The sequence below is a fragment of the Cebus imitator genome, unplaced genomic scaffold (genome assembly GCF_001604975.1).
Source record: "Cebus imitator isolate Cc_AM_T3 unplaced genomic scaffold, Cebus_imitator-1.0 Scaffold239, whole genome shotgun sequence".
NCBI classification, from domain to species: domain Eukaryota; kingdom Metazoa; phylum Chordata; class Mammalia; order Primates; family Cebidae; genus Cebus; species Cebus imitator.
Genome location: NW_016107554.1, coordinates 2102900 through 2126243, shown reverse-complemented (window position 1 = coordinate 2126243; position 23344 = coordinate 2102900). Strand labels below are relative to the sequence as shown.

The 23344-nt window shown below is 38.8% G+C and overlaps 1 protein-coding gene and 1 long non-coding RNA gene across 3 annotated transcripts in view; both read right to left on the bottom strand.

The window, feature by feature from the left end:
- LOC108282351 overlaps window positions 1–23344 on the bottom strand; it is a 611237-nt gene that overhangs the window by 406751 nt on the left and 181142 nt on the right. The gene's annotated exons all lie outside the window — the stretch shown is intronic.
- The window catches only part of LOC119466904, a 185694-nt gene continuing 179574 nt past the window's right edge, over window positions 17225–23344 (bottom strand). The window contains exons 2-4 of one of the 2 annotated variants that reach the window (XR_005195412.1): window positions 18580–18794; window positions 18307–18439; window positions 17225–18198 (exon numbers count right to left, since the gene is read on the bottom strand). This is a non-coding gene — a long non-coding RNA (uncharacterized LOC119466904). The remainder of the gene's footprint in view (window positions 18199–18306; window positions 18440–18579; window positions 18795–23344) is intronic. The other variant, XR_005195413.1, reaches the window with a different exon arrangement.

Sequence of the window (23344 nt, the reverse complement as noted above, 5' to 3'; positions counted from 1 at the left end):
CACTGATTCATCCAGAGAATTCAGCTCCTTTTCTTTGACATTGCCAGAAACTACTCACAAGGTGTGCATGAATGTGCCTGTGCATACAGCTGAGTTTACTAAAGTTTTAAAGTTATAAAGGGGCTTTATATTACAGAAAAAACAAATAACCATCACGAATTATTAGACATACCTTTTTTAAAAAAGCCATTGAGAGTCCCTAATTTGAACAGGAATCTCCCTCTAGTCACTGTTTTCAACCTTCCTTTGTTCCCTACTGTATTGCTTGGTGCTCTTGCTCTTCGTTTAGAATTTTATACCTTTTCTAGCTTTCTTATTTTCCCGCTATCTCAGCCTTAGGTTATCCCACCCAGAAAGCCAACACCACGCTCTGTTATACTGAATGAATTACCCTCATTCAAGAAGTCTCTGCACGAATCCTCCTTGCAGTCACTGTCTCAGTTAAACAAAAAGGCCATCTGCTCAGATATTGCATTCAGCAACAAAGAAGAATTGACAAAGTTTTAAAAATTCCAGTTTCACCTAGCCCTCTCCCCAATATGTCATAGTAAATTGAAAAAAAAATCATATAGGGATTTACTTTACCAATGATGAGAATGCTTCTGTCACCATCTATCCTCCCAAATTATAACCAGTTTTGGTTTCAAATAATAATTTCCTCTCTTACACATATATGTTTTAATGGAGAAATCCTGAAGAACACCTCAGCTCTTTATTCTACTGTGTATTTCTTCATTCTGTTGTGCAGACAGCATCACATGCATAGCAACTATTTAGTAAAACTGAAGAAATTCCGAGCAAAAATTTCCTTTAGTAGCAGTAGTACTCCTAGTCTAGAGGTTAGAGAGGGTCAGGAGCAGATAGGCTGCAGAATCAGCAAATAGGAAGCTTTTCCTATCTAGGGTAGGGTTTCAGAACCTCAGAATTATTGGCATTTGGAACTGGATCAGTCTTTGTTATGGAGGGTTGTCCTGTGCATTACAGGATATTTAGCAGCATCCCTGGGCTCTACACACTAGATACCAGTAACATGCACAAACACACTCACCCAAGTTGTAAAAATCAAAAATGTCTCCAGATGTGGCCAAATAGCCCATGGGGGACAAAATTGCTGGTTGAGCAACAAACTGCTCTAAGGAATCACTATTTTGGAAAATACAACATTAAAAAAAATGGATATAGACTGCAGCATTATAAAATGTCTACATATAACCTATTCTATCCTAAAACAATTAATAAAATGTTAAATGCCTTAATTATGTAGTTTTAAATAATAACGAAAAAATCCAATTTAAATATTAAGGTAAAAACAGAATGCTTATTCACTATACTAATGTTTTTTAAAAACAGTCTGGCACACACTTTTGTAATGATACATACTTCAGAAACAATCTGGGGACTTAGAAAGTGCTTTAAAGATAAGACCATATTAAAATTATTAGTGAAGACTTTACAAGCCATATTGTTTTGAAATAGATTTTGCTAAGAGATGTTCTGTATTTCTAAAGTAAAACCTCTATTCATTCCTCCCTAATTACTTGTTTGTGGATTTTATAGTTGGGTAACTGGCTATTGTGCTATGTTTATTGGTCCCTGACACTTAATACTCATAAAACTTTTGTTTGCAAAAGATGACCTGTTATATTACACTGTCATAACTAGTCCAGATTCTTCACCAAGCCATACTGGATTCTTAATATGAGAACATAAGAAAAAGAGGAAAAAAAATAAGAGATTGGTTGTGGCCTAAGCCAGGAGGACTAAAATGGTAGGTGGTCAGAGGACCAAATTCCAAAGTGCCCTAAGAAACCTGAATAAAAAATTCACCCAGCTCAAAATACTTGAGATTAGGAAGGCTGGCAGTGGAATGGTTCTGAGAAGTTTGTGTAACCTCAAAACTGTCTCCAAGGTATAACTGAAAATATAAAGGGTCAGACCCAAAGTGTAGAAATTATAGTTAAGTTTAAGTTTCACAGGCATCTCTTGAAACTCACTGAAAACAGGGGCCAGAAAAATAAGACTAATTCTACACCTATCCTGCTGGTGAGAATAAAGCTTCCCATACATCCCAGTTGGTCACATCTGGTTCAGAAAATAGAAAAAGCTAAGGTTTCTGGAGGCTCAGAGACTTCACTTGAGTGAGCTGGAGATGGCACGTTACCTCTCTGTAGTAATTAAATGTTCTTGGGCTATATGGATCAACAGGGTAGTTTTTTGTAATTTGAAACATGGTTCTGTAGAAAGAGACTTATCCCGGAAGATCCTGACACTTATCAAGACAATTAAACCAAAAAATATGAGTGCATACTACTAACCGCATATTTAAACACGTTTCATTAGAGACAAGTTTCTATCACTGATACAAAGATAAATGGAGAAATGGCATTATAAGGACTAAGGAAAAAGAGAAGGAGAAAGTACCAGAGAACACTGCAGAATAAATAATTCACCCCAAACATTTCTAATCAAAAGACAGAGGTACTTGGCAAGAGCTGAGACACTCTGACATTAGCAACATTGGGAATCCAGTACCACCTTTGGAGCCAGAGAAGTAACAGGATAACATGAACATTTCAGGGGCTCCATGAGAGCTGTGTTTCTATATTTCTGTATGATCTCAGAGTCTGCCAAAGACTCATGGCAGATGGGCTCTCTAGTGAAATCTGAAATCACACAGAGGTGCAGCTACCATCAGAGATGGAAACTTAAAGCAGAGAGGGAACATGGAATAAACAGCCTAGCTTCTCTCTCCTTCTGCTCTCTGATATCTTTCTGGTGTCTTCCCTTGGCCATACCCTACTAGAAGCCATCTGGCAAGGGAACTCAAGTATTGCAGGCCAGAGGAGTCAGCCTTCAGTGTTCCACATCAGGGGCATAAGGGCAGAGGGTGGGTCTAGGTAGGGAGTTAAATGAAGAACAACCAGCACAAAAATAAACATTTATTGGACATTCATGTAAGAAGCAGACACTAGACTACACATTTTATCTAATTAAAGTCATATGTAGATATAATTGGTGAGTGATTTGGGGAAATCTTTCCCCAAATATTTTCCCTGTCAGACTTAAATTTCCACTATTCAGTAACAGTTGGGTTTATACGGGTGCTCTACAGTCCTTCTAAAGAATAGCTCTTTATACAGATAGGAAACACAGTTTGGCAAATGTTTTCCAATTATCACTGTTGAAGTGGGAGTAGGCACATCACATGGTGAATGCAGGAGCAAGTAAGAGAGTGGGGTGGAATGGGGGCACACACTTTTAAATGACCTTATCTTTTGTGAACTCAGAATGAGAGCTCACTTAACACCAAGGGGATGGCCCAAGCCATTCATATTGCAGCCACTCCCATGATACAAATACCTCTCAGCAGGGCCCACCTGCAGCACTGGGGATTATGTTTCATTATGAGATTTGGGTGGGGACAAATATCCAAACTATATTATTCTGTCCCTAGTCCCCCCAGATCTCAAGTCTTTCTTACATTGCAAAATACAGTCATGCCTTCCTAACAGTTCCCCACATCTTAATTTATTTGTGTCAACTCAAAAGTCAAAAGTTCGAAATCTAAAGTCTCATCTGAGACAGGGCAAATTTCTTCCACCTATGAGCCTGTGAAATAAAAAACAAGTTGGTTCCTTCCAAGATAAAATCTGGGTATAGGCATTAGATAAACATTCCCATTTTAAAAGGGAGAAATTGATCAAAAGAAAGGGACTACAGGCCCCATGCAAATTTGAAAGCCAGCAAGGCCATCATTAAATCTTAAAGCTCTAAAATAATCTTCTTTAACTCCATGTTCCACATATAGGGCACAGTGGTGCAAGAGGTGGGCTCCCAATATTGGGTAGCTCTCTTCCTGTGGCTTTGGGAGATGCAACGCCTACAGCTGCTTTAATAAGACCTGGCACAGACATAGGGACACGGGTGGAGAGGCTGTAACACTCTGGGATCTTGGGACAGTAGCCCCCTTCTCACAGCTCCACCAGGCAGTACCTCACTGGGGACTTCGAGTGGGGAGTCCACCCTTGCAGCAGGCTTCTGTCTGGACACACAGTCTTTTCCATATATCTCCTGAAATCTAGGCAGAAGGTGACAAGCTCTTTTACTCTTGCACTCTGTATGCCCATAGGCTTAACACCACATGGAAGCTGGCAAGGCTTATGGAAGCTTGCACTCCCCAGTTTGGCAGCACAAACAGTATCTTGGGCCCTTTGAACCAGGTCTGGAGCCAGAGCAGCTGAGATGCAGGGAGCAGTGTCCTGGTGGGGGTGGTCTGGGAAACCATTCTTTCCTCCTAGGCCTTGGGGCCTATGATGGAAGGAGCGGCCAAGACGTTCTCCAAAATATCTTCCAGGCCTTTTAACCATTTTCTTGGCTGTTAGCACTTGGCTCGCTTTTAGTTATGCAAATATTTTCAGCAAATGGTTGCTCCTCAGCCTGCTTGAATTCCTCTCCCGAAAAAACTTTTTCTTTCTCTGCAGCCTGACTAGGCTGAAGATTTTCCAAACTTTTATACTCTATTTTCTTTTTAAATATAAGTTCCAACTTTAAGTCATTTCTTTGCTTCTATATCTGAGCATAGGTTGTTAGAAGAAGCCAAGTCAAATCTCTTTTTTTCTTTGAGATGGAGACTCACCACTACCTAGGCTGGACTGCCATGGCACGATCTTGACTCACTACAACCTCCGCCTCCCAGGTTCAAGCCATTCTCCTGCCTCAGCCTCCTGAACAGCTGAGACTACAGGTGCGTGCCAACACACCTGGCTAATTTTTGTATTTTTATTAGAAACAAGGTTTTGCCATGTTGGCCAGGCTGGTCTTGAACTCCTGATCTCAGGTGATCCACCCACCTCAACCACCCAAACTGCTGAGATTACAGGCATGAGCTACCATGCCCAGCCTATATCTTGAATGCTTTGCTGCTTAGAAGCTTTTTTCCATCAGATACCCTAAATCTTCACTATGAAATTCAAAGTTCCATAGATTCCCTAGGGCATGAACAGAATGCAAGTAACTTCTTTGTTAAGGAATAACATGTGAGAACTTTTCTCCAGCTCCCCATAAGTTCCTCATTTCCATCTGAGACCTTGGAACCTGGACTTCATTGTCTATAACACTATCAGCATTTTGGTCACAACCATTTAACCAGTCTCTTAAGAAGTTCCAAATTTTCTTTCATCCTCCTGTCTTCTTCTGAACCCTCTAAACTCTTCCAACCTCTGCCCATTATCCAGTTCCAAATTCAAGTCCACATTTCTAGGTGTCTTCATAGCAATGCTCTACCTCTCAGTCCCAACCTTCTGTACTAGGCCACCTGCAAGCTGGGAAAGAGAGAAGATGGTAGTGGTTCAGTCCAAGTTTGAAAGCATCACAACTAGAGAAGCCAACATTGTAGCCTTCAGTCTGTGGCCAAAAGCCCAAGAGTCCCCAAGAAGCTGCTAATGCAAGTCCCAGAGTCCCAAGGATGAAGAACCTACAGACTGATGTCCAAGGACAGGAGGAGCAGAATCAAGCATCTGGCACAGGAAGAAAGAAGAGACCCAGAAGACTCAGCAAGAACTTATTCCACGTTCTTCTACCTGCTTTATTCTAGCCATGCTGGCAGCTGATTGCATGATGCCCATCCACATTAAGGGTGAATCTTCCTCTCCCAGACCACCAACTCAAATGTTAATTTCCTCTGGCAACACCCTCACAAACATACCCCCAAACCAATACTTTACCAGACATCTAGACATCCCTCAATCCAATGAAGTTGATACCTAGTATTAGCCACAGAATCTTTCAAGTGAAAGAGAATATAGATTGCTTTCTTAACGCTTGGGGCTTAGAAAAGTTTTAAAAATTAATAGCTCACAGGCCAAAACTAGCTGTAGATATGCGCTTGTCTCTCAAAATGTTGTCCCCTAGAATGTCTTCAAGGTTTTGAATCAGCTGCCAATTTAAAAATTAGGAGATGCCAAATAAAGATGTCCTGGTTTTCTTGAAAAAATTATAATATCTGACCTGTTTCTTCCAAGAAATAATTAATGAGAGTGAAAGATGGGATGCTCTTCAGCTTTGACTACAGTCCCTTCCACCCTACTGTTGTCTTCACCATGTTCTGGTCACATGCCAGATGTCATTTATTACAATACTTGAGCTTTTAAATTTTAATACCTGGCTTGCCTAACTCATGTAAATGATCTGCCAACCCTTTGTAGACATTTGAATTTCCTAAGTTAGGAATAGGATCCATGGATAAACTCATCAAGACATAGACTTTCACCTGATAATAAGGATGAGATCCCCAGAGATGGCATTGATTGCCATGAATGATAACAAGAACAATGGCACTGAGGATTTCTCAGGGAAAACGGATAACCACTTGGAAAAAACTCTACAGAGGGAATTTAGTGATCAATGAGAATTCTTAAAATTCCCTCCCTGAGATTTTACTGGAGTTTACACTGTGATCTTTAAAGTCATAGACTGTTTCCCATTTATCTTTGATTCTAGCATAGGTACCAGCATACATTTGAGGTGCAATATGCATATACTATGTCAAATAATACTATGATTAATTAATTACACTGTATTTTAAGGCCATAATGGCTACATTAAACTTTTTAATATGAGAAAAATGGTAAATTAAGTTAGTCATTCATCAACAAAATAATAATCTTATCTGATTACTTAGTCAAATAGAAAGTTCCAGGGGTCACAAGATTCAGAACAAGTAAAACCTAACAAGTCATGCAGAAGTAAATTCTAAAAGGATCAAAAAGTTTCCAAATAGTGTTTATCCTTTAACATTTTTAAAGGGATTATTCCAGCAAGTTGCACAACAAGGTCAGTCACTTATAGAAAAAAATAGCTGAGCACAAAAGACAGCAAGAAGAGAATTCTACTAATATTGTAAAAATCTAGAGTGTGTGATTATTACCTCTAAGTCTCTGAATAAATACATTGGCTTAAAAATAATTGGCTGAACATTCCCAGTGATCCCTGAATCTGGGGTACACAGACTGGTATTAAATAATGTCCCACTGTTCTCCCTAGTTCTGTTGTTGTTCTTAATGGACTTCTCTTTGAAATGTGTGTTTGTGTCTATGTCAGGAGGAGTTGTGTTCTTTACAATAATGGACAAAAAATGACTCAATTTAGAAAATTTATATTGTACACACATTGTATTATATACCTGTCGTTAAAAAAAATAAATAAGAAATCGAATGGCTCTATGAAGAACTCAAGACCTCTTTTGTCTATGTTTAACACAAGATGCTGACATGGGGCATAGGTCAAGTTCACTATTTGGCCTTGTTGTAGAGCATGGAGCTTTGCTGTACTCATGAAAGCTACAGTGTTACGAGCAAAGACATTTAAAGCTGTAAGGTCCACGTAGCCTGCGCCTTTTGGATTTCCGTCTTTTAGAATGTCTCTCTTTTGAAAGTTTTTTCATGCCACTGGTAAAGTAAAACAGTCCTTGAGCTCTTTACCTTTTAGTTTATTCTCTTCTGTCTTTTTTTGCTATAGAATTCAAAAGATCAAAGGCCAACGTAGTTTGTGGCCAATGGGGAAGAAAGCCAAGGAAGTTGCTTAACTTGCTTTTAATCTAGACCACAAAGGAAAGGGCATTTTTGAGACCTAAGTATAAGCCGGCCAGCTCGCCCAACTTAGTTTCCAAATATCACCTTGGAGTCAACACTTTAGGAAAACAACAGTCTGCTTGCTATTTCTCTTGTGCCACTGTAACGTCTTATTCACAGGCATTCCTGCTTTAAGCTCATTTAATGGTTTCTCATCTTGCTGCTATGGTTTGAATAATGAACAGTTTCCCCTTCAAAATTATGCTGAAACTTAATCCCCAATGCAACAATACTAAGAGGTGTGGCCTTTGGGAGGTGATTAAGTCATGAAAGCTCTGCCCTCATGAATGGGATTCACACTTTTATAAAAGTGCTTGAAGTTAAAAAGAGTACTGTCTTGCCCATGTGTATCCCACCATGTGAGGACACATGGGTACATGTGTCTGGAGGATGTAGCAACAAGGCGCCATCTTGCAAGTGAGGACTGGGCCCTCACCAGACATGAAACTTGCTGGTGTTTTGATCTTGGGTTTAACAACCGCCAGAACTATGAGAAATAAATTTCTCTTGTTTATAAATTACCCAGTCTATGGTATTTTATTATAGCAACACAAAAGAACTAAGACAATGCTTAGAATAAAATCTAAACTCTATCCCGTGGTCTGTAAGTCCCAACATGATCTAATTTCTCTGATTTCATCTCATACAACTTCCATTTATGGGATTTGGGTCATCCCACTGGTTAAACTTTATCTCATCCTTAAACATACAAAGCTCATTCCTTTCTCACGGATTTGCATGTGCTGTTCCTCAGTTTAGAACACTTTCCCTGAGACCTTTGCCTGGCTGGCTTTTTCTCATTCTTCAAGTCTCACTTTAAACACGACCTTCTCAAAGAAACGTTGCCTAACTACATATATTTCACACCCACAACTCTTTTTAATATCACTCTCTTCTATTCTTACCAGCACAAATAACAATCTATTGGTTTATTTATTTACACAATAACAATGTTGGTTTATTTATTATCTTTGTCCCTCCTCTAGAACAAAAGCTCTAAGAGAGTCCAGATTTAGTGTAAGTCCAATGCCTGGCACTCGCCATGACAGGGCCCTGAAATAGTTGATGAATTATGAACAGCATGCATTTGCTAGGAGTGTCCATCTTGCTATTTCCCCACATAGATACATAACAGGATTTGGGAGTCCAGGATCCAACAAACAACGTTCCACAGCATCGGAACCACCAAGGATAAGGCACAAGTCAGAATGTGAAAGCTCCACAGAATAAGGTGGGAGAAAAGAAAGAAAAGCTAATATCAGTTGGGCTGAATCAAGCAACATTCTACAGAGAAGAAGCAATTCTTATGCATCTTTGAAGAGTTTGTTGGCTTTCAATAGGTAAAGAAAGAAGAAAATAACAGACACACAAGAAAAGAGAAGGCTGGGCATGGTGGCTCACACCTGTAATTCAGCACTTTGGGAGGCTGAGGTGGGCAGATCACCTGAGGTCAGGAGTTCGAAACCAGCCTGACCAACATGATGAGAAATTCCATCTCTACTAAAAAAAAAAAAATAAGCGAGGTGTGGTGGTGCACACCTGTAACACCAGCTATTCAGGAAGCTGAAGCATGAGAATCCATTGAACCTAGGAGATGGAGGTTACAGTGAGCCAAGGTCACACCACTTCCTCCAGCCTGGGTAACAGAATGAGACTCTGTCTCAAAACAAAACAAAACAAAAATCAAAGAAAAAGAAAGAGGAATAACACAAACAAATGATTAAATTTAAAGACAAGTTGGAAGACTGAGATTATGCCAATGTAGCGAGAGGGTTATAAGTGAATAGTGGGAGAGCAAAATGAGAAAGAAAGTTGGGGCTATATATTAGAAGTTCTGGAATGGCAGGATAAAGAGGGTTTGAACATATCTCATTACGTAATGGGGATCATGAAAGCTTCTATACCAGGGAATATTTTTGTTGCAATGATATTTAAGATGGGTTGCAGTGCAAAGAGACTGAAAAGGAGGAAATCTTTCAAGGCTGTAACAATGATTTGAATGGTAACATCAGGTGCCTAAGTTATAGTTTTGTCAGAAGATGAAACAAAGATATTAATGTCAGAGAGATATACTGGAGGCTGAGTCATGTGGATGTGTGGGATGATAAAAGAGAAATTTTCCTGAAGCAAATAATGTGACTGATATTCTGGAAAAGGAAAAACAAAATGGATAAACTGGGTTAGGAAGAGGAAGAACCCAGTTCTCCTACAGGCAGGTGATTTGAGTTGCCTGAAGCACATCCAGACAGAGATGTACTATAGTTAAAAATGAAGATTCACTTTTGAAGGGAGGTTGGATTGTCAATCAATTTCTATAGAAATAATGATTTAAACTGTAGAAGAGTTCGCTAAGAGAAAAATAAAGAGGTGAAGAGACAAAGAGAAAAGGCAGTGCCTTTAGGAAACATCTACCTTCTAGGATCAGACAGAGAAACGTGAAAATAAGAGGGTTTTTTTCAGATGTTTCCAAAATAGACTGAACACCTGCTCTGTGTGTTAAAAGTTCAAGTTCCTAACAATAGTATAAATAAATGCATCTATTTATCTTCCAGCATGACTCTTCCTGCAGGATCGAAAATGTCTTATTAATGTCACCCACAACATTCATTTATTATGGCCATTTATTATTCATCTTGAAGTGACAGCACACCTAGCACTTGCTTAAACACTTAGGAAGACAGACTTCCTTCTGTAACAAGTTCAGGTAAAGGGAGACAAGTTTTATACTTCAAACTTAAAAAATAAAATCAAGATTTAGGATCTGGGTTTAAAAGCAGAGAATGCCTTGATTGTGTGAATTACTTTTCCCTTCCCCCAAAGAATTTTTTGGAAGCAATTTCATTAGTATTTATTTACATGAAGGGAATTTTCTACATGAATTACGGAATTCTGTTCAGTTCTTATTAAGATTTTTATATCACTCTGCACTTCGGTCTCTGCATGAGATCTATTGCTGCTAAGCAGTCAGTTGCCGGAAGAGAATGGAAACTATGAGGAAAGGGTAGACATGGTGAAATACGCAAAATTCAAAATAATGCCAATTGTTATAGCCCAAGGACTTGTCTTTTTAGAAGTTATTACTTTTTCTTAATCTTCAGCTTGATGAATGGCTTCAAAATTAAAGGCATCAAAAGCCATCTCTGCATAGCCAACAAGCCTTATTTTATGTACCTTAGACCATTTGGTTCTCAGAGTGTGGTCTCACTGCCAGCAACATCAGTCTCATCTGGGAACTTGTTAGACATGCAAATTTTCCAGCCCCACCTCTGACTTGGTAATAATTGTGGGGTAGGCAAAACAAATGTGTTTTAATACTCCCTCCTGGTGATCGTGCTTTGACAACCATTGCCTTCTACCAATGACAAAAATTCCAAGGAGCATTTCATCACCCATAAGATGAACATCTCTATCCTAAATCTCATCAGTTCATAGCATTTACAGATGATAAAACTGATCTTTCTGGTATATCCCATGGCTTTCTCCACTTGGATGCTGTCTTATGTTTGTCAATAAAAGAACTACAAAATGGAGATCAATAAAACACATAAGGCTAATAAATGAGAAAAGAATGTGGTTCAAATTTAATGATCCAAGAGGGCATGGTATAGAAAAGTAAATGTTCAAAATTAATATTAGATTTAGAACACATAAAAATTGCCACTCATATTAAGAAATGTTAAAGAAAACATTTGATCTTAAAATACAGTCATGCGTCTTTTAATAACAGGGATACGTTCTGAGAAATGTGTCCTTAGGTGATTTTTCATTATGCTACCACAGAGCATAATTACACAAGTCTAGATGCTATAGCCTACTACACATCTAGGCTACATGGTATAGACTATTGCTCTTAGGCTACAAACATACACAGCATGTTATTGTACAGGTTTGAACCATATAGTACTAAATGCTGTTGGTAATTGTAACGGAAAAGTATTTGTGTATCCAAACAACATAAAGGAAAAGTAAAAATGAGGTATAAATGATTAAACATAGTACACTTGTGTAGGGCACTTACCATAAATAGAACTTGCAGGACTGGAAGTTGCTTTGGGTGAGTCAGTGAGTGGTGAATGAACGCGGGCTTAGGACATTATTATACACTAATGTGAATTTTATAAACACTGTACACTTAAGCTACACTGGATTTATTTTCAATAATTTTTGTTCTTCAGTAACAAGTAACTTCAGCTTACTGTTAACTATTTGCTTTATAAATGTTTTAATTTTTTTAACTTTTTACTCTTGTGTAACAACACTTAGCTTAAAACATATTGTACAGCTGAACAAAAGTATTTTATTTTCTTATTCTTAAAGTTTTTCTGTTTCCAGATTGTCAAATTATATTTTTCTTTTTCAACTTGAAAAAAAAAAAAGACACAGACAAATACAGTTGCCTACTCCCACACAAGTTAGGACTATCAATAATATCACTGTCTCACTCTCTTCCAGCTCCACATCTTGTCCCACTGGAAGGTTGTCAGGGGCAATAACAAGCAGGAAAGTCTTATCTCCTATGATAGCAACGCCTTCTTCTGGAATACCTCCTGAAGAACCTGCCCCAGGCTCCTCTTGAGGAGTAGGTTGCCTTGCACTAGCATCACCACAATCACGTGAGTAATACATTGTGCTAAAACCTTACGATGGCTACAGCATCACTAGGCAATAGGAATTGTTCAGTCCAATTATAATTGTATGGGACCACCATTATATCTATAAAACATCATTATGTGGGACATGATTGAATACTTCCTTCAAGCACTTCCACTAAAGTGACAAAAAGAAGTAGTATTTTGACTATCACCATATTCCTAGGGATAAAGCTACTACACAATCCTAGAGCTATTCTTTATTATTAGGAGTCAGGGCTTCTCAGGGACTAAAACCTTAGCTAACAATAAACAACAAACAATATGAGTATGGAACATCTTGTTGCCTTTAAGCAAGGGACTTTCAAAAATGTCTCAGAAGTAATGCTGAAAAGACAATGGAGACAGCTTATGGTGTGCTCACAATATAATAATTTGAACAAGAATAATTATGGTTTATTGGAATAACTTATGTCTGTGAAAAGCCTTCACTTCAGTCCATAAAAGTACTTAGCAATAAAAAAAAAGTAGATGATGTACAAAGAGGTCATCGAAAAACAAAGAGAAAGGCATATTTATTTTTAAAATATTTTAGTGAGATTAGAAAATTGACATGTATAGATGTTCAGTTTCTTTGATATGTTTCAATATCTTTATTTTTCTCAAGAAATAGGAAAAAATCTACAGTGAATGTTAAGTCAAATAACTCAAGAAAACTGGAGATTTTTCTTGGTAGACCAGATGAGTTACCAGCCCCTATGGTCACTGATAAGAGTCAGAAGAAAAATTCCAGTGGTGTGTTGGAAACTGACATATGATGTGGTGATCACAGAAGAGTATCTGCTGCCCAGATTTATCTCTTCAACTCTTAGATAATGAAACCACTAGATGCTTTCATCAAAAATACTGAAAAACGAAAGCATCATGAAGTAGAGTCTTACTGCCTGGAACTAAGATTTGATGGACATGGGAACCCTCAGAGGAAGCTCCATGTTTCTTGTATAAGACAAGGGCTTCCAACAGCCATTGACATAGTGGCTAAACTTTAACTCTCACAAAAAAACTCAAGCCAGAAAACACTGGCCCAGGACTGGCTGTATCAACTTTGAAGGGATCCAATAAGATCCCATGTATCAACCAAAAACCATGTGATTGACAGCCCAGTATCTGCAGCACCAGTTTGACTGAAACTGCATTCTTTTTCTTTCAAGTTTAGCAAAATTACTGAAACCTAGGAAAGTATAAACAATGAGAAGTATAACAAACAAGGAAGGTATAAAACAAGTTTGTGAATAATGGAGACATAAACCCATTATATAAATACTACCTAAGAGTTTAAGTGTAGGAATAAAAATTTTGAATCCCATTGTGATTGTGATTGTTTGTACATGCACATGTGGTGCCATCCGCTTTTAAAGTTTCTGAAACTTAATGAAATTGGTCAGTATTTTATTAAAATACTTAGGAGAATTTGTCTAATTAAATTTGTAATCTAATTTAATATCTGAGATGATTCCATTCATTAGATGTGTTTTATTAGTAGCAAGAGCATTTAAATGTTTTTCTAAAAATTAAAAATAAGATTAAAATGCAAGCATTAAAAAGGTACCTATAATAGTGTGTCACTGCATAAAATGTTCTTGGTCATAAAAAAAATCCTAGAAACAATGTTATTCTTTGATTTTTTTCCTCATAGGAATCTAGCCCCTCAACATCTAAGCACACATCCAAGGATGGGATTTTGATTTTCTTTCCCTCCTCCATTAAGCATAAGGCTGGGTACACACTATTAATGGTTTAAAATTCCACAGGAAATCTATAAAATAAACAGTTTCCATCATCTAGTTTATTTCAAGTAAAGAAGGAGTAGATACTGAATATGAAGAAAGCTCTGTTATCAATCACATGCCGAAAACAAAGAGGCATACAATATAGCCCCACCCTCCAAGATCTTTGCAAGAGTGAGACGAAAAGACATAAGACAGACTGATAAATACTATTAATTCCTTTTACATCTCAGATAAAATAAACAGAGACTCCTTTACTGAGAACCCCATAGAGAAAACATGTTTCTGTGTGTCTCCTTCCAACAAAACAAGTAAATTCAGTGTGTGATGTCTATAACAAAGATTCAGTCACATTTTCTCACTTTACAGGATTGACATTTTCGATGTTTATTTCTAAAAGCAGTAGTGGGTCAGTCTGACATGCTTTTTAGAGCATCATAACTTGAACTTAGAGAATCGGATCTAGTTGATAATAATAATGGTAAAATGAAATCCTGTTTATAATACTGCCACCCTAGAAAAAGCAAACCTCTTGTTATCACATCCCTGATCAATGTGTTAGCTACTCCATGCCATATTCAATATTCCCACAAAAAAGTCTCAGTACAACAAAGGTTTGCGACAGATAGTATCTTGGAGCCTCCTGTAATGGGATTTGACAAGAGCCAGGCCCTCTAGGCAAGCTCAATCGATGTTAATTGAAGCAGAAGTGATTCAAAGGCAAATAGGAGTCCTTGAGAGGTGAGGGATTGTGACTCTCTCCTTTTCCCATTACCTCCTTATATTTAACGACTTGCCCTAGTCTGTGAATTGTAATTTGATTTGCCGTCAGGTGACTCTTGCCTGGTATTATTATCATGTTAGTTGAGTCTTTCATTTAAAGGAAAAATATCTCATAACTTGTAAGGGTGCCTATTTTGCAAGAAGGAAATTGTTCTCTGGCAACTGTGTCTCAGGTTTATAAGGCCCCCATTCCTGTTCTTAATCCCTCTGATATTAGCAGAATATCAGTAGAAAAACAAAGAAAGAGACTATTTAGTCTTGAATAATACTGCTGTATTTCCTCTGGTGCTTTATTATATCTATAACTGACCAGCACCAGAACTTTGAATTTGCTTGGGTTTCTCCCAGAAGCAGAGTCTAAGATAAGAATTTTTGTGCAAATTACTTCCTGGGGAAGTGATTCTAGGGAGCACTGGTTAAGAGTGGATAACAGCATGAGATAGAGAATGAAAAGTGGCCAACAACTAGTTAACACCATGAGCAACTGGAGCATCACCTCACAGAACTCAGAGCCAGCATAGAACATGCCTCATTCAGTCCACCAAGGGGTGAGGGAGCTGGAGTGTTTACATCACACATCTCTTCAGCCACTGGTTGAGGGCTAGTCTCAGTGGGGCAGGGAATGCATGCCCTAGCACTTCTGGCCTGTGATATACAATGGTGCCCCAGTTAAAGGAAGCCCTTAAAAATGTGGACAGGATGCCAATTGCAGCCGCTACAACCTGTTTACAACTATGTAACCTGCTTTCAATTCCAGTGGTTCTTCAAACAGATACACCATATCACCAACCTCTGGATAAACTGTTGGAGGGAAGTGGAAATTACATGGAACACATTTTCCAAGAGCATAGGCAATAATTGTGGGAAGCAGGTGAGAGAGAACGAGAATAGACCTAAATTACAAATAAGGACAACGAAATTGAGGTTTAAAGTCACAAACCAGTAAGCAATCAGACAGGGACAGAAGCCCAAATGAGGAAGCAGCTGAGCCTGGTGGTGAAGAGGTCAAGCTCTGGAGTCAGGACAACCTGACTGATTCATCCAGCTATGCCTCGCACCAACTGGGTGGTCTGGCTCACTTACCTAACCACTCCATGGCTCAGTTTTTCATGTAAGCAATGGGGGTAATGAGAGTACCTACTCATGCAATCCCTCTGATGATGAAATCAGCCAGAGCTCGTAATGTTTTGCCTAATGCCCAGCTTACAGTAAGTGCTCAATAACTGTTAACTTGCTGCTGCAATTCTTATTGTCATTTTAATACTTCAGGGTAGAAAGTAGAAAATATTCTTTCTACTATGCATGTCTTGAAGTCCAGGAATAATGACCGTGGGACAATAATCTATACCATGGCAATCAGGGAACAACCGTTCTATTTGCCACCCAGTCCAAAATGAATCGTGTCAGCTCTTGTCTCTGCTGCACATTTTGATCACCACAAAATCCCAGGTGTGGTGTAGAGAATACCAGGGTTCTCTCGGAAGTACTTTCCACTAAAGTGACAGATCTAGTGTGATGTGGTTTTTGATGGTTTGGATTATTCTCCTTAGTTAAAGAGCTCTCCTTGTCAGTATCCAGAGAGATACTCACCTCCTCTTGGATGACATGGGCTTGAAGTTGCAAACAAGTAGAAAAGGTGGTGTCTTATTAGTTATATGATTTTCTGAGAACAGGATAGTATATACTTTTCTGAGAATGGGATAGTGTCATTGCTGTGAAGGGGGTAAAACATCTGCCCAATTTTCAGAAGGAGAAATTAAGGAATTGAGGTATTTGGTTATGTGGCCAAGGAAGGCAGCAGCAGATTCTCCACTCCAGACTTCTGCCTCATGAATCTTCACGTTTTTTCCAAGAGCTTTAAGTACAGAGGCCTAAGAAACTACTCAGAGGTTACTCAGTGTTCTCAACTAAAGGTTAACTCTAAGAGATTTAGAAATTCATTCAATTCTTTATTAACAAATAAAATAGCCACCATGTATTGAGTATTGCCACATCCAAATGAATTTACAATGTTCAAAGTACCATCCATGTGATGTCCTTTTACAGGTACTTATCACCACATCATAGGAAGTATCATTATCCCCATTTTGTTTATGAGGACGCCGAGGTCCAGAGGGTTTTTGGCTTGTCCTAGAGTCTCAGAAATAAACAGGGACTCCAGAGTTAGAACACGATGGCAGATGGCAGCACATCTACGTAACAGGGTTAGGCTGTGACTAGAGATTCCTGTAGTTGATGGTAATATGAAAAATTGAAAAGCTGACCAGACAACTGACCACATGTGTAGACAATGGACAGCTCTGGTGCTATTTCTGAAAAAGCAATAATGCTAGGTCCAGCGGAAATGTCTAGCAGGTCAACCACTGATAGGTCTACACTGGACTTTCTTAGAAAGCTACTAAAGACACAGTTTTGCAGGAAATTGACAGAGACCTTATTGCTGAGTCAACTGAATGTGTTTTATTGCAAGGCAGGCACAATTACAAAACATAAATCGGAAATACCACAGTTTTCATAAGCACAATCACAGAAGCATGCCTTGTTCTTTACTCCAAAATGGACAGATCCACAGACAGACCTGAGCAACATCGTGGATGCTCAGGTAGATCTCTACTTCCTGCTTTGTCTTAGAAAATGGTATTCTGAAACCATCCACTTACTGTTGACTAGCTTACATTCAGGGTATTTGAAGCCACTTTTGATATTTACAATTTCTTTAGCATTCTAGCTGCAGGATCAAAGAGGAATTAAACTTCAACCTACAAGGTTTGTGTTTCTTTGTAGTGTAACATATACATCAAATAGTGTGCAAGAGCCCCAGGTATAATGTATGTTTGATTATGTTTCAACTCTAAGCGATACCACATTGAGATCGCTTCAGTAGCTAAGCAAATGTGACTCAGGCCATTACCTGGATCCAAACTTTAAAAAAAAGAATGAAACAAAAGAAAGAAAATGTATTTTAACCTACAGATCAGTACTATACAAATCAAACAGCACAGCCCCATTTACAAGGTAACCTGGGACTGCAATTCAGGAAATCCCTAGGGATAAAACTTGTTCATAAACAAGGCTAATTTCAGCACAGAATACTACTTTTTAAAGCAATTTTTTTTTTATAATTCCCAGAATCAAGGAAAGAAATAATAAAGGGAAAAAAAAAAAAAGAAATCCAACCAGTCAAAAGCATCCAGCACTATGTGTTAGGCAGGTGATAGCAAAGGAAAAACAGTCCAATGAAGAACTACAGCTCAGAGAACATCAGTCTTCAGGGATGCTGGGTGCGAATCAACTTTAGGTGCCTGTTGGTTCCAGTTTCTGTGTTTCTGTCCTGTGCATCTGCCTCACTATGCTTCAGCAGCTCCCTGGACACCTGAGGGGGTGATCCATCCTTTGGCAAAAACTCAGGGCCTAAGGAAGAACACACAGGAAAAAGCCCATCAGGCAAGAGCCCAAACAATCTGATAGTGAAAGGCTGATGGAGGCAAGGGGCAGAGGGAAGAGTGGATGATTCCTTACCTCCTCCCAGTCTGCCTCCCAACGCTGCTCCTGAAGGGTGGCTTTATGCTTTGGAATAGCCAGTGGCTTGGAATCTTTGAGATCTTGTAGTGAGCTCATCGTGGCATTCATCACCTTATAGTCCATGGTATCTCTGTTGACAAGAACATAAAATAAATACCTTGGCATCAATGTTCTTTGGAATCTCGAGGAGGAGACACAACGGAGCAACACAGACACAGAGAAAGAAGGGAAAGGAGGACAAGAGAATAAAACTCAGAAAGGATACTCTACCTGCCACCTTTCCCTGGAATTCCCCTAGGCAGTCGTATCCTGGACTGGATGGAGGCTTGAGGTGATTTCTAAGACCGCCCAGAGGTCTCAAAGGTCTGAAAGATCAGGAGGCATCATTCCACTGCTACACGAGCACCTGAACTCAAAACTCAGCTCCTTGAGAACCTCAGCCAGCCTCGCCCCAACTCTCCTGAGTGGATGATGTCACTGAAATGCTACATAACAGAGAGCACAATGCAGTTGAAAATTAGCAGGAGATCCTCCTTCCTTTGCCCCAGGTTGGTAGTCAAGGAAAGACCAGGGGGGTGGGGGTAGAGAGTGTTTCAACCACATGGTCTTCCCTTTAACCATTTCAAGGCTCAAGTCAGCCCACTCTTAACTTCCCACCAAGTGACAAAAGTTCTAAGAAGGTTCTTGCAGTGCCATGGCCCATGCCCTTTAGTTCAATCTAGCATTGCTTGTGGATATCACTCAGATCCTGAAGAAAGTTTTTATTTTAGACAGGCTTCCTGCCTGAGGCAGAAGAACTCCAGACCTGGAGTATGAGAGACACCTGGTTCCACTTGTGATCCTTCTTTTCCAAAACCTATAGAAAGCCTAGGGCTAACTCTTTGCCCCTGAAAGAACCTGTCTTCCTGGAACACAGGGTAAAAATCACATAGTGAAGAGTGCAAGCCAGAAATAACACAGGCTGGGAATAAAACAGGCTAGAAATCGTAGAAATTTGGAGCGCTACCAAGAAAGACTTACAGAGAACAGAATTCAAGAGAAACTTAATTCCAACAAACCCAATGGCATACCAAAGAATACAGGTTGATAGGAGTGGTCTGTCCTGGATACACCTAATAAAGCAGGTACATTATCTGTAGAGTTTAAAAGCAATAAATACACTAAGAGTCAGTCTGCTCTTTATTATGACCATGCTCTGGCAATTCTAAACAATGTTGATGAAAGATATTGCTTCTTACTCAGGCAGTTTCACCTCCTTGGTCCATTACTGCCAACTACACATGTTATCCTGATCCTATCAGGCCTTTGGTTGTGATCTTCCCTCTACCTATAACCTCCTTCTCCCAATCCCACCCAGCCTACAACCTGCTCACTTTCAGATCCTATTTCAAATGCTCCCTCTTCAGTGAAGCATCCCAGGAACCTCTTGGCTTGTTGATTACTCCCCTTATCTCCGAGGACAACTTATCTATATATGTTTTATCTATACCTTAACATTTTATTTATATATGCACATTATCTTTCCTATTAACAGACATCAAGATGCAGTGAAAGGTGTACAGGGTCTGAAATCAGGCCTGGGTTAGAATCCCATTCCTCACAATGAACTGGCTGTGCAATGCTGAGTTAGTTATAAAAAAAAAACCCAAAAACCTCATTAGTTTATTTCCACATCTACAAAATGGGAATATCACCTATCACAGAGAGTTGTTGCTTGAAATTAAATAATGCACACAAAATATCTAGCCTGAGATAATATACCCTCTACAAGTATTTGTTTCTTTGCCCTCTGCCTTAAGGGAAGAATCTTATTCTTTCATCTTTAATTTATCCACCCCATTCCCACAGGACTTATCAAAATAAGTCACAAAATGTGGCAGGTATAGAAATTCGGAGGCTTTTGTATGGGATAGCTACCACATAGGATTGTGTGGAGAATGAAATAACTATGTGTTCAGTGCTTACATCAGACCCTAGTACACAGTATGAGTTGTATAAATGTATGTTAAATAAAATGACCTTGTGAGCTAACGTAGGATTCCCTGCCCCCATGGAGTACTCCAAACATAAATTATCAATATTAGGGAGGAAACAGATATGGCACAGCATTTAGAAACTAAGACAGACCCTCTTCCATTTTAGGTAACATGTATTAGAACTCACAATGTGCCACGTACAGCATTAATAGCTTTATAAATGGTGTTGCATTCATTTCTCACTTGAACCCTGTGATGTGCTGTCTTCGCTATCCCTATTTCACAGACGGAGCAACAAAGGCACAGAGATGTTAAGTAACCTACCTATGGATCCACAACTAATAAAGTGCCGAGCTAGGTTTAGAGACAAGGTTTTTTTCTAACATTTATTTTAAGTTCAGGGATACATATGCAGGATGCGCAGGTTTGTTACATAGGTAAAAGTGTGCCACTGTGGTTGGCTGCACACATCATCCCATCACCAAGGTATTAAGCTCAGCATCTGACAGCTGCTCTTACTGATGTTCTCCCTCCTTCTAACCTCCATTCTCCAACAGGCCCCAGTGTGTGCTTCATGGCCCCATGTGTCCATGTGTTCTCATCTTTCAGCTCCCACTTATAAGTGAAAATACAGGGTGTTTGGTTTTCTGTTCCTATGTTAGTTTGCTGAGGATAACAGTTTCCAAATCCATTCATGCCCCCATGAAGAACATGATCTTTTTATGGCTGCATAGTGTTCTATGCTGTATATGTGCCAAATTTTCCTTAGTCTATCATTAATGGCATTTAGGTTGATTCCATGTCTATGCTATTGCAGATAGGGTGGCAGAAAATATGCACACACATGTATCTTTATAATACAATAATTTATATTACTTTGGGTATATACTGAGTAATGAGATTGCTGGGTTGAAAGATACTCTGCTTCAAGGTCCTTTCAGGAATTGCCATACGGTCTTCCATAATGATTGAACTAATTTACATTCCTACCAACAGTATAAAAGCATTTCCTTTTTCTCCACAACATTGCCAGCATGTGTTGTTTTTTGACTTTTTATAAGGTTGGTGCAAAAGTAATTGTGGCTTTTGCCATTAATTTCCATGACAGAGTCACAATTACTTTCACACCAACCTAATAATAATAGCCATTCTGATTGGTATGAGATGGTATCTCATTGTGGTTTTGAATTACATTTCTCTAATGATCAGTGATGTTGAGTTATTTTTTTCATATGTTAGTTGGCCACGTGTATGTCTTCTTTTGAGAAATGTCTGTTCTTGTCCTTTGTCTACTTTTTAATGGGGTTGTTTTCTTCTTGTAAACTTAAGTTCCTTATAAATGCTGGATATTAGATGTTTGTCAGATGGATATGTTGCAAAATTTGTCTCCCATTCTTTAAGTTGTCTGTTTAATTTATTGATTGTTTACTTTGCTGTGCAGAAGCTCTTTAGTTTAATTAGATCTCATGTGTCTATTTTTGCTTTTGTTGCAATTGCTTTTAGTACCTTCATCATGAAATCTTTGCCTATGCCTATGCCCTGAATTGTATTGCCAAGGTTTTCTTCTAGGGTTTTCATAGTTGTAGGTTTTACTTTTAACTCTTTAATTCATCTTGAGTTGATTTTTGTATATGGTGTAAGGAAGGGATCTAATTTCAATTTTCTGCATATGGCAGCCAGTTCTCCCAGCACTGTTTATTGAATAGGAAATTCTTTCCCCATTTCTTGTTTTCCTTAGGTTTGTCAAAGATCAGATGGTTGTAGGAATGTGGTCTTATTTCTGGGTTCTCTATTCTGTTTCATTGGTCTATGTGTCTGTTCTTGTATCAGAACCCGGCTGTTCTGGTTACCGAGCCCTACGATGTAGTTTGAAGTTGGGTACTGTGATGCCTCCAGCTTTGTTCTTTTTGCTTAGAATTCCCTTGACCATTTAAGCTCTTTTTGGTTTTGTATAAATTTCAGAATAGTTTTTTTATAATTTTGTGAAGAATGTCAGTGGTAAGTTAATGGGAATAGCACTGAATCTATAAAGTGCTTTAGGCAGTATGGCCATCTTCACAATATTACTTCTTTTTCTCTGTGAACATGGAATGAATGATTTTCCATTTGTTCTGTCTTCTCTGATTTCTTTGAGCAGTGGTTTGTAGTTCTCCTTGAAGAGGTCCTTCACTTCCCTTGTTAGCTATATTCCTAGGAATTTTATTCTTGTTGTGGCAGTTGTAAATGGAAGTGTACTTGTGATTTGGCTCTTGGTTTGTCTGTTGTTGGTGTATAGGAATGCTAGTGACTTTTGCACTAGCATTAACTTTATATCCTGAGAGTTCGTGGAAATTGCTTGTCAGCTTAAGAAGCTCTTGGGCTGAGAAGATGGGTTTTCCAGATAGAGGATCATGTCATCTGCAAACAAAGATAGTCTGACTTCCTCTCTTCCTATCTGAATACCCTTTATTTCTTTCTCTTGCCTGATTCCCCTGGCCAGAACTTCCAGTACTATCTTGAACAGGAGTGGCGATATACGGCAACCTTGTCTTCTGCTGGTTTTCAGGGGGAATGCTTTCAGCTTTCACCCATTCAATATCACATTGGCTGTGGGTTTGTCATACATGGGTTGTTATAATTTTGAGGTATGTCCCTTCAATAACTAGTTTATTAAGAGTTTTTTAAATGAAGGAATGTTAATTTTCATCAAAGGCCTTTTATGCATCTATTCAGATAATCATGTGGCTTTTGTCTTTGGCCCTGTTTATGTGATGAATCATATTTACTGATTTGCATATGTTGAACTACCTTGCAACCCAGGGATGAAGCCTCCTTGATTGTGGTGGATAAGCTTTTTAATGTGCTGCTGGATTCAGCTTGCCAGGATTTTGTTGACAGTTTTCACATTGATAGTCATTAAGGATACTAGCATAAAGCTTTCTATTTTTTCGTTGTATCTCTGCCAGGTTTTGGTATCAGGATGATGCTGGCCTCATAGAACGAGTTAAAGAAGAGTTCCTCCTTTTCAGTTTTTTGGAATAGTTTCAGTAGGAATGGTGTCAGCTCTTCTTTGTACCTCT